General features: G+C 51.0%; 1 protein-coding gene across 3 annotated transcripts in view; it reads left to right on the top strand.

The window, feature by feature from the left end:
• The first annotated feature begins 714 nt into the window (after positions 1-714).
• Positions 715-11,582, top strand: part of NCMAP (non-compact myelin associated protein) — a 41,141-nt gene continuing 30,273 nt past the window's right edge. Inside the window, exons 1-2 of one of the 3 annotated variants that reach the window (XM_047728529.1) lie at positions 737-765; positions 9,816-9,884. The gene's annotated coding sequence lies outside the window, so the exon portion shown is untranslated. Of the gene's footprint in view, positions 766-9,815; positions 9,885-11,582 lie in introns of all 3 variants that reach the window. The other 2 variants (XM_047728528.1, XM_047728525.1) reach the window with 2 other exon arrangements.

The raw sequence follows: 11,582 nt of genomic DNA, 5'->3' as shown, positions 1-11,582 counted from the left end.
AGGAAATCTGACTGTGTTCCTGGTTCTGTTACTGACCTTCTGTGTGACTTTGGGCAACTCACCTCTGCTTCCCAGGCCTCAATTTCCCTGTTTATATAAGGAGAGGGCTTGGGATTCTTCTAAGACCCCTTCTGCAGGGCTATGGTGTGCTGGCTTAGTGTGGTGGTGAGGATGAGGGAAGGATGGGGGGTTGGGGTTTCAGGAGGAGATATACAGCAATGAACCACACAGTCCTATAGAGGAAATGGGCCTTGATTCCACAGGGCAGAGTTTTTGACCCTTGCGAGCTATCAAACCTGGTGTAACACCTTGCGACAGGTCTAAACCCCAACCTGCCCCCAAATCTTTCAATTGGATTAACGCAATCCCACTTTAAAGACACCTACCTCCATCTGTCCTGGGGTATCTCCAAGGTCCTTTCTCCCTTTTGGCCCTTGGAGAAGTCTGACCTGGCATAGGTGGCCTGCGGGACGGAGCGTCCCCGTGGTGCCCCACCTGGAATCCCAAAAAGGACCCAGGTCCGGGAGAGGCGCGAGGACACCACGGGGAGGCGCCGCCACTCCAGTGTCCCGACCCTAGCGCCCCCGGGGCGGTCCCCAAGGCCCCGGGAACGAGGGGCGAACTCGGCCTCTCCCCAGGATCACCTGCGCGGAGTAGGGCGGGGCCGGGGGCGGGATCCCCGGCGGGTCTAGCCTGGGCTGCCGCGGTGGCGCCGGCGGGAGGGCGAGCGGGCGGCGGCGCAGGGCGGGCGGCTCGCCCGGGCAGGTAAGAGGTCGCGGGACTCCGGGACGCCCGGGGCTGCAGGGAGCACGGGCGGCTCGGCTTGGGCGCTGCTGCTCCAGGTCCACCTGCCGGCCGCGCTAGGTGCAGGAGAGCCCGGGCGTGGGGTATGAGGGCTCCCCGAGTTGCTCCACTTTCGTGGGAGGGAGGGCCTGAGGTGGGCACGCGAGGGCAGCCATCGGAGCCTGTGGGAGGAAAGTTGATCATCTCGCGTGGGTTTTGGAGATGGGATGGGATGGGGCACGCGTAAAGGTGCCCAGAGCGCCGATCACGCTCAGCCAAGCGCGGAGAAGCGCCCCGAGAACTAACCTGCCTTTGGGGGGTTGATATTCCGGGTATCCAGTAGGCAGGTCATACCCTTGTCCCGCCCTCCTCCCCCACCAAGCCTCGGTCTGAGAGCCTGAGACTCCCAGGAAGAAAGGGGAGCTGACCTGGTCAGCAAGGAGGTAGAAGGGACTTGCAACCATTCAGGACCTGTGTTTGCTTCATCTGTGAAATGGGCGTCTTGATGGGTGGACCTTATGCGGAGACCTCTTCAGGAGGAAGATCAGTGATACTGTGAGATGAAAAGCCACACCAGAGGGAGGAACCAAGGGCTGGGTCAGATCAGCAAATTGAGTAGACACGTTGGAGCAGCTGCTCCAGAGGAAAGACGCAAGGACAGCTACTATTCTGTGGTCTGGGTCCCCTGATGGGACAAGGAGGTGGGTGAGTTAAATACTAGGTCTCCTTTAGAGGGACCAAGGAAGTCCTCTAGTCTGGGAGGAGGATCCGGAAAAGCTTCTTGGAGGAGATGGGATTGAGTGGAACTGGGGAAAAAAAAAAGCGCTGTGCTTAAGGAAGGGTGGTTTGGCATTAATCAACCTAGGCATTGGAATCTTGTCTTGCCCCTTAGCCTGTGGCTAACTTAACCTTCATTCCTCTATGGCCCCGTTTGATGTACTCCCTAAAAGAAGCAGTTTCTCTGAAAGGTTAAGTCAGATAATCCATATAAAGTAATTAGTACAGAGTCTGTATGTAGTAGGTGCTCAACAAACATAAACTATTAATTTCCACTAGACTGTAGCTCCTTGGGAGCGGGGACAATGTCTGTTTGGTTCGCCATTACATTCCCAGCACCGGTATGGTGCCTGGTATATAGTAGGTCTCACTACATATTTGTTGAATGAATGAACAAGTACTCAACAAATAAGTGAATTTAGAGATGGCTAGATGCTAACAGATGGATGTAGCTGACGGTGGCCCAGGTGGATGAGACAGTGTAAACGTCAGCCCAAAGTAACAGATCGGGGTACCTCTGTCGTATGGGGCAGAAGGCTAATAGGAGCATATTCAGAGCTTAGAGGTAAGGAAGAGCACTCAAACTCCTGGGATCCTGAAGCCCAGCAGCCATACAGGAGTAGGGGAAGGAGCTGGAAGTATATAGGTAGGTCAGATAGCCTTTGCACATCCTGTAAGTGTCCATCTCAAAGTTACATGGCTAAGGGGAGGACGGGGTGCTGGGGACCTGACGGGAGCGGAATATGACAAGAGAAGAGATCCCCGGGCCCCCTTTGTGGGGGTGAGGCATTCCTCACCTTGTCCCCCCAGGTCTCCATGCAGGGTCGTGGTGAAGTGGCCGAAAGGGGCAGCGTGGTGCAGCCAAGGGAGCCAGCCCTTTGGGTGTGTGTGATGAGCCAGGCACAGAATGAACCAGGTTAGAGGAAGGTGCTCCACATTTTGAGGAATCTGCTGTAATCGTTTTATATCACCAGCAAATCCTCATGGGGGGGGCTCCCGCACTCCCTATCACACTATGGACTGTGGCCACTCCAGCCTCAGGCCACGAGCGAGCTGTGTGTTTGGGGGTAGAACCATCCTCTAAGCAAAGTGAGGGACCTTTCTCTTTTCTGAAGTCCCAGAAAGGCAGCGCTTGTTGGGTTTCTCTGTCCCCGGGGTGACCAAGAAGGTGTGAGAAACAAAGATGTAAGGTGAAGGTGAGGGGTTGGGGGAACATATCCACAGAAGACAGGAGGCCTATCCCTCGAAAAAGTCTCCTCATAGCACTTCCCATAGTTGCTCATAATCATTGGTTTAATTTGCCATTTGCCCTGGGTCCGTCAGTGCCCTAGAGACCCTCGAGGCTCTGAAGAGCATCCACGCTGATCCTGTCCTACTGCTCCTGGTGCACAGGGTCATAGTGTGTAAGGGCTACAGGGACCCTGGGCAGTAAGAGAGGGCACTCGCCATTGAAAGGTGCGGAATCAGGGGTGAGATGTGCTCAGCCGTGGAGCATTGCGGGGTGGGGGAGGACCCCAAGTCTCCTGTTGCATGTGCTGTCTCGCTACAGAGGGCCCTGAAACTCTCTGGGAATTGACGATGCTGCCACACTTGCCTTCGTTTTCAGATCTTCCAATAAAATGGGATGAAAGGTTAGAAAAAAAGAAAGGTAAAGTGGATTTTAAGTGGCTCAGTGAAACCTTTTAGTTAAAAAAGACAGAAAGCCACGTAAGTTCACTTTGTCTTTTTCAAAGATACATATTGATCTTAAAGAGAAATCATCAGAATAGGGACCTCTCTAACCTAGGCTGAACTCTTGCTGTCAGGAGCACCTGTGTCCAGATGCATACTCTGCAGGCCTCCCCAGAAAGGCCCCCGGAGGCCGCCTGGAGGCAGTGGCATGTTTAGTTGTCCTGGACAGCCACCAGGCCCCACGCAGCCTGTGCCCATCACCTTCCCCACCTGCATCCAGCCAGCTGATGGCGGTTGTCAGTCGTGGGCGTCTTGGCTTCTGAGATCCAGCTCTTTTCTTCGGGATCTGGCAGGAGGGATCCCTCTTTGTTTTCTCTTGAACAAATAAATGCCTTATCAGAATTCTAGATCCTAGGCAGCCAGGAGGAGGCAGGAAGAAAGGAAGGGGAGAAAGCGATCAGCTGTGGATTCCTGAGCAGGGCTGGGGTTTAGGTAAAGCTGGGGGGTGTGGCCCTGGGTCTGGAACTTGTATGGTTTGAACCTCCCCGGGGGTGGTGGCTGCAGTTTGGCCTAAGGAAGGAAAAGAGGGTGCGCCAGTCTCTAAGACAGAGCAGTCTGTTCTTCCGCTGCGGGGCCTCCTGCCTGGGCTGGCCGCTCCTGAGCTGTGGGGGCCCTCAGCGGGGCTGCTGGGTCCTGTGGTAACCGCCGGGGGCCTCGAGGAGGTGGAGCAGGTGATGGTAGAGACCTGGCATCTCAAGGTCAGTGCTGACACCGGAGGACCAGCCTGCCCTGCCCCAAGGTGGCCTCAGGCAGAAGTCAGCAGCAAGCCTAGGCCAGGAGCAGGGACTTGGGCCTCTGCTTTGGACTTGTGGGATCTTGTTCAAGCCGCGACACCTCTCTGGGCCTCCGTTTCGTAATATATTAGAGAGGATACTAGCTACAGAAGCCACAGCAATCATTTAATGGGTCTTAGTTCCCCTCCCCCTTGAGAGAAGCTTGTGTCTTGGGAACTGGTGAGCCAACCTCTCGGGCAAACAGCATCAGAATTTTAAAATTCCTCCGCAAATCACACTTTATTCACTCATTCCGCTTGGGGCTAACACCTGCCCCTGGCCTGCGCTGGGGATTCAGACTTCGCTCTCTTTGCTGCTGGGTGCAAAGAGAGTTTGCAGCCCCCCAGCGCGGCACCGTGGGCTGGTTTCGAAGATTCCATCTATGACGGCCCCTGGAGTTGGCATGGAGGGAGACAAAGGTTCACTTTTCTTTGCCAAGTGCTTGCTGGTGTGTACACATGCTGCTAAACGCTCCACAGGCCTCGCGGCCTGTAACACCCACAGGATCCCAGGATGCCAGCAGTGGTGTCCCCTAGTTCTGTGCCAAGGCTCAGAGACAGAAGTCACTCACTGGTTGTCACAGACACAACCAGGGATACATTCAGACTTTCCTGGGCCTGAGGCAACTTTGCCTTCAAGGGCCCCTTACTCCATAAAAAATATTAAAAAGTTATATTTCTGGCTGCATTGGTATATTAAAACATTTTCTTTGGGGAGCCTGGCTGGCTCAGTCGATTGAGCTCCTGACTCACGTTCACAATCAAGTCATGATCTCAGGGTCACCAGACTGAGCCTTTTGTGGGGAGCCATGCTCAGTGCAGGTATCTGCTTGACATTCTCCCTCTCCCTCTGCCCCTTCCTTGCTTCTGCTTGCTCTCTCTCTCTCTTGAATAAATACTTCTTTTTTTAAAAAAATGATTTTCTTCAACCTGAAAGTTTCTTTTCTGATTTGGAAAAAAATGAAAACATTTTCGTAGGCTCTGGACATTTTGTCCCTTGTGCCCGATGGCAGCATGGGCCCGGGAGCTGGCAGGGCTGGGATTCCAGCAGAAGCCCACTGCTGTGGGAGTTCTAGTCTCCTCACTGCACTGCTGTTAGCAGCTTAAAAACAAAGAAAGAAAGAAAAAAGTTTATCTGAAATCTTAGCACCTAGAGCGGCATTAATAGTTCTCTGTGGAAAAGGAAACTTGAGTTGTTTATCTTCCCACTCTCTGCCTTGCTGTTTTTTGACCTAAACATTTTAAGGGTCAAGATCACTGGATCCTCTTTCTTCAAAGCTCTAGATGCTCCACATGGGCCATCTCTCTAATCACAGACCCTAAGAAGAACTTGTTTGCCCAGAAGACAAAGAGGATCCATTTACTTTTTTAGAAATAGCTTCGGGATCCTACCTGGTCCCCTGTATCAGTATCCTTGGCAATAATAATAATGATTATTATTATTATTAATTAAATAATAAATTGTTGTTGTTGTTGTTGTTGTTGTTAACATGTTTTCATCCTCTGAGGGTTTGGGGTTGGACACTGTGCTACTCCTTTGGCATACACTGTCAGTATGAATAGATACTGTGATCATTTCCATTTTGCAGATGAAGACACTGAGGCTTAGGAAGACTGTGAGAGTCACCCAAGTGGCAGTGCCAGGATTGGGACTGGGGTCGGCTAGCTGATTGTCAGAGCATAACCTCCATGAAGGCAGGGACTGTTTCCCACCATCCCCCCATCACCTGACACAATGGTTTGGTAGGTATGAGCCTTCAAAGCAGAATGAATGAATGTTTGGCTGACCCCAGAGCCTGACCTCTTAAAAAATCTCCTCTGTCCTGCTCTTTAAGGAAGCTTACTGGCTTCCAGTCCTGCCCCAGCAGCAAAAATTGGCTGCTACACCCCAGGGGTAGTCTGGGACAACTCAGAGCTGTTGTGAGGAATTGGACAGGTGGAGGCCCAGGCATTCCCTGTCCCATCCACACCCCAACTACCACCCCCACCCCCAGCCTGTGGAGTCCCACTTGGAGAGTCCACCCCCTGCCCAGGCTGTTGCCCGTCTAGAAACTCGAAGGTGCAGCCTGACAGTCACAGGCAGAGTGCCAGCCAGAAGGGGGTGGCCAAGGGTGTCTGTGTGGCTCTCCATCTTTTTCCTCTCTGGTTATGCCTTTGGCACCTCCCCAGGGTACAGTACCAGAGAGATAGCTGGTATCCCCAGAGGAACTTGAACTCACCTGACACTGTAATTAGACACCTAAGAAATATAGCTACTGGGGCGCCTGGGTAGTTCAGTCGGTTGAGCATCTCCCTTCTGCTCAGGTCATGATCCCAGGGTAGAGCCCCGAGTCTGGCTTCCCGCTCAGGTGAGAATCTGCTTCTCCCTCTCCCTCTCCCTCCCCTCCTCCAAGATCATGCATGCTCTCGCTCTCTCTGTCACTCAAATGAGTAAATAAATCTTTAACAGAATATTTAGCAGTTTATTTGAAACAGAAATTTTCCATCACTTCTGAATATAGAAAAAAAACAATGTCAATTGCCATCGACAGAAGATAACCAAAGAAGCAGATCGGTGTCATTAAATTCTAGCTAGATAGTTACCCTGCATCTGAGCCCAAGTCTGGCCCTCTCTTGGTTGAAGAGATGAGCAAGGGTGCCGCTAACACTGGAGCCAGATTCCAAGTTCCAAGATCGCGCAGGGACAGCCAGTCAGCTTCCAGATCCTGATCGCACAGTCCTGGCCACTGTGTTCTTAAATTTGACAATTTGGGGCAGCTTCGGGATTCTCCCGCTTTCCTGATTATGGCAGGTGCCATCCATAACTCCCCAGTCTGGCCAGTTCTGCAGTGTTGCGGAATTCTCCAACTTTCTAGTACGATGTATAAACCAGGTGTATAAACCCCTTCATACCTCAACTGCCAAATACTGTTTCCATGGCTTGCGTTGAGCCCTGCCTGAAATGCCCACTTCCCTTAGTTCTTGCAATCTCCCGGATTGCTTTTATTGTCTAAGTATTTCCTCCAAGAGGATCTTCAGTGTGGGCCTGTGTCTTCGACCTTCTGCAGCTTTATTTGCCTCAGAATATTTTTATTATGGGACCTCATGTTGGAATGACACCTTGGCTGGCTTTAAGATGCTGGATTGAAAGGGTTTACTTTTCCATTCTTAATTACATTATGACTTCTTTTGTTACCAAGGGGTAGAATGGCAGTCTGCTTCTTGTTCCTTTGTAAGGGATATTACTATGTTACTTCTCTCTCCCTGCTCTTCCTCTCTGTCTTTCATTGTCTCAATGTCAGCCCATATCGGTGTGGATTTTTTCCTTATTTCTACTGTTGGCTAGTCTAGGAGCCCCTTCAATCTGAGTCCATCCGTGTTTGTTTAATTCTGGAACATTTAATCTCCCATGATTCATTCTTCATTTCCTCTCTCCAGCTCTCCAGTTTTATTTTCCTTTCCTTTTGGGATCCCTACTTTCCATCCCTCTTAGCTTTTCTTTTTCTTTTTTTTTTTTTAAGACTTTATTTATTTATTTGACAGAGAGAAATCACAAAGTAGGCAGAGAGGCAGGCATAGGTCGGGGTGGGGGGAAGGGGGGAGGTTCCCCACTGAGCAGAGAGCCAGATGCGGGACTTGATCCCAGGACCCTGGGATCATAACCTGAGCCCAAGGCAGAGGCTTTAACCCACTGAGCCATGCAGGCACCCCGCCTCTTAGCTTTTCTTTTTCCTTTGTTACCTCTTTATCTTTCCTGCTTTGGGGGGACAGTCTTAATCTGACTTTGCACTAAACTAGTGAATTCTTCAAGTGTATGCATCTTGATATTTACAGATCTGTTGTGCCCTTTATTTTAAATGTTCTGTTTTTCATAGCTCATGTTTTGATTTTGTTCTCACCTATGACTTCTTGTTCCTGCATTGTTTTGCACTTGTTTGCTCTTATCTCCTTAGTATGATTATCATGTTTTACTTTAAACTCTTGGTCGCCCTGGTTCTGTAATTTCACCTCAGATAGAATATGTAGCTTGGTTTATTGTCTTTCTTTTATAGTAGCTGCATTTCTTTTTTTTTTTTTTAAGATTTTATTTATTTATTTATTTGAGAGAGTGAGTGGGAGAGAGAGAGAAGGAGCAGAGGGAGGGGCAGAGGGAGAGGGAGAAGCAGACTCCCTGCTGAGCAGAGAGCCCAGTGCAAGGCTCAATCCTAGGACCCCCGGGATCATGACCTGAGCCAAAGGCAGATGTTTAACTGACTGAGCCACCCAGGTGCCCTATTTTTTTAGGTACTTTATTTTTTAAAAGACTTATTTATTTGAGAGAGAGAGAGAAGGGAGAATGGGAGATAGTCTAGAGCAGATTCTGTGCTGAGCGTGGAGCCCGATGCAGGGCTGGATATCATGACTCAGAGATCACGACCTGAGCTGAAACCAAGAGTTGAGGTCTACCCAAATGGGCAACCGAGGTGCCTAAACTGATAAATATTTTAAAAGAAAAGTGGGTCCAGGAATCTCAGTACAAAGTCATCATGATTGGTGCAAACAGTTATTAAAAGTGATCAGAGGGGCGCCTGAGTGGCCCAGTCCTTATGCGTCTGCCTTCAGTTCAGGTCATGATCCCAGAGTTCTGGGATCAAACTCCGCATTGGGCTCCCTGCTCAGCAGGAAGCCTGCTTCTCCCTTTCCCACTCCCCCTGTTTGTGTTCCCCCTCTCCCTGTGTCTCTGTCAAATAAATAAATACAATCTTAAAAAAAAAAGTGATCTGAGGTGGCCAAGGTTACCTGGGGAGGAGGGGACAGTTAGGCCTCATGGTCGAGGCACGTTTAGCTTGGTAAAGGTGGGAACACAGTCTTGGAGTCATGGGCTGGTTCTGTGTTGCTGGGGACCTGACCACTCCAATCCTTAGGCGCTTCTAACAACCATTTATTATTTTGTGTTCATGGCTCTTTAGGTGGACCAGGTTTCAGCTGGGAGGTTCTCACTTGGGGTCTCACCTGGTTTCAGTGAGATACTCAGACATCTGAAGGTGCAGCTGGCATCTGTCCTTGGGTGTCCAAGGTGGCTCACTCCCATGGCCGCCCATTGACACCGGCTGACAGCTGGGGCTGTCCACTAGAGCATCTCCCTGTGGCCTCCCCACAGGCCTGGGGCTTCTCGGGGCATGGCAGCTGGGTTCCAAGAGGGAAGGAAGCAGAAGCTGCCACTTAAGGGCTGTCCCCCATATTCTGGTGAGCCTAGCAGTCCAGGGCTCACCTAGATTCAAGGCAGTGAAGAAGTAGACACTGCCTCGTGGTGGGCAGAGTGACAGGGACACACCGCTGAGAATCACATGGGGGATGGAAGATTCTGTGCAGCCAGCTTCCCAGGAAGGGAAGCACTAGTGAGTTTGGGAGAAAGAAATTAGCTCCCTTTACCTGGGATGGAAGGAAGGGAGGAGACAGGTGTTGGTGGAGAAGACTGAGAAAAGCTCACGGAAGATACTGGTTGCCAAGACCAAATCAGGGAGAGATACCTGGCAGAAAACTAGGTCTTGGTGTCTCCATACTTAGAATTCCTTTTGCAACAAGTGAGTCCCCAAGGAAAAGGCTGGTGGCTTCTGTCCCTTCACTGTAGCATATCCCTACCCCACTGCTCCCAATCCACTGAGCAGTTGGACAGTTACTGTACGCTGGGCGTGTGGCCAGGCCAGGTACCATGCAAGTAAGTCTACAATTCAGAAGCCCCTGGAATACCCTAGAAATTCCAGAATTTCTTCCTTCCTTCTGATGCTGACAGGCCAGGTCTGGGGACCCAGAGGAGGTCACACAGGACCAGCCAAGGGAGAGGGTCCTTGGCTTCACATAGGTTAGAAATTAAACACGAGCCAGTAGGAGGTGAAAACAGAGTTTCTGGAAGATGTAGAGAGAGCAGTTATAGACGGACTGTCTGGGAGACTCAGAAAAGAAAGGAGGGGGTCTCGTCTTTGTTCGGGGTCTGGGGGTTTTTACTGAGGACAGTGGTCTGGTGTATGTGTCCTGTCAGGCATCTGGGAACCTATTAGAACAAAGACAAGGGCCCAGGGGTTAACTCCTTGGAGCCTGAGGGTCTTGGCATCCAGATGTCTTCCAGCACCAGTGGTCTGGGATACAGACAATAGTTTTTGTCCCTGTCATTCTCACTTGGTCCTTCCTTAGGTGTTGTCTCTTCTAGAATAATCCTTAACTCCTTGTCCCTTCCAAGGAGGAAGTATGCTTTGCATTACAAAATGTGTAAAGTGAGGTGGGATGCCGGTCCTAGCAAGAAAAGAAGCAGGAAAAGGAGTGAAAGCAGATTTTTAGGGAGTCCTTCAGTTTCCCCATCTCTGTGCCATAGCTTCCAGATCCCCTCTTGGACTCTTCATGGCCCCCAAATCCTTTGTGAGGCCAAGCATCCTGGGTTTTTTACTAGTGAAATCGGGTCCAAGTGAAAGCAGCGGAGGAAGAGCGTGGAACTGAGCAGGGGCTCCGATCGCCATCTCTGGGGCTCAGGGAGCCAGAGTCTGGAGAATTCAGTGCACATTCAGAGCTGACCCATCCTTGGCATTTGCTTAAGCGCCTCTCTTCCATGAAGCCTCCCTGTGCGCGCGCACTCATTCATTGATTCATTCAGGAGTCTTCTTCCATGACGGGCCCCCTCCCCAAGTGCTGAGTGCTGGCAGTATGGCTCCAAGGCAGGCTTTGTCCCCCAGGGAGCACCTAGAATAGAAGGGAACAGAGATCTGTCTACCATTTACACTTCAGTGTGCTGAGTGCTCTAACCCAGGTGTCTGAGAGACCTCGAAGATTCTCAGAAGAGACCAACCTGCTTGAGATCGATGGGGAGGCTTTGGGCAGGTCTCGGAGGACAAGGAAGCCAGTATCTCTGGTGCCCACTCTTCAGGCTCTCTGTTAGGGTTTGTGCATTGCTAAGTGACTTTTGTAGGCAGAACCCTTCCACAGGCCTGGTTTAATCAGCAAGGCTAAGTGATTGGCATTTACTAGCAGTTCTCATCCCCTAACATCCATGTCCTCTGAGGCAGAGCTGGGCGGGGAACAACGGTCTCCTGACTCCCAGCCCAGAGCTCGCTCCTCACCCAACTCCTCCGTGGCTGTGGGGGCAGGCTGTGGTGTTTGCTCAGAACCTGAGCCCAGGGGCAGAGAGCACAGAAATATTTATTTATGTCACGGCCAACCCTGCCTCCTGGAGGCCCCTAATGGGTAGCTCACAGAGAGGTTCAGTTATATAATCCCCAGTTGACACAGCAGGAAGGAGAAGGAACTACATTATAATTATTCCTTTTTTTCTCAGCACTGGACACATTCTGAAGCTGGATAGCTTGACCTTTTCCTCTCTGCTTCTTCCTTCCTCATCTTACTGACCTGGGATCTCCAGGGATCTTGGTGTTTCTAGATCATTCGTTGGTTTGGCCTCGGTTCTGGTGAGACCGGAGGTTTGAGGGGATCTTCTGGAAGGTGGGGGGGTGGGGAGAGAAGGGAATATATTCAAGGGCTGCTTCCTGCCACACACTACACCAGAGGCTTTATA

The sequence above is a fragment of the Lutra lutra genome, chromosome 4 (genome assembly GCF_902655055.1).
Source record: "Lutra lutra chromosome 4, mLutLut1.2, whole genome shotgun sequence".
Taxonomy (NCBI): Eukaryota; Metazoa; Chordata; class Mammalia; order Carnivora; family Mustelidae; genus Lutra; species Lutra lutra.
This window is presented reverse-complemented; position numbering and strand designations above follow the sequence as displayed.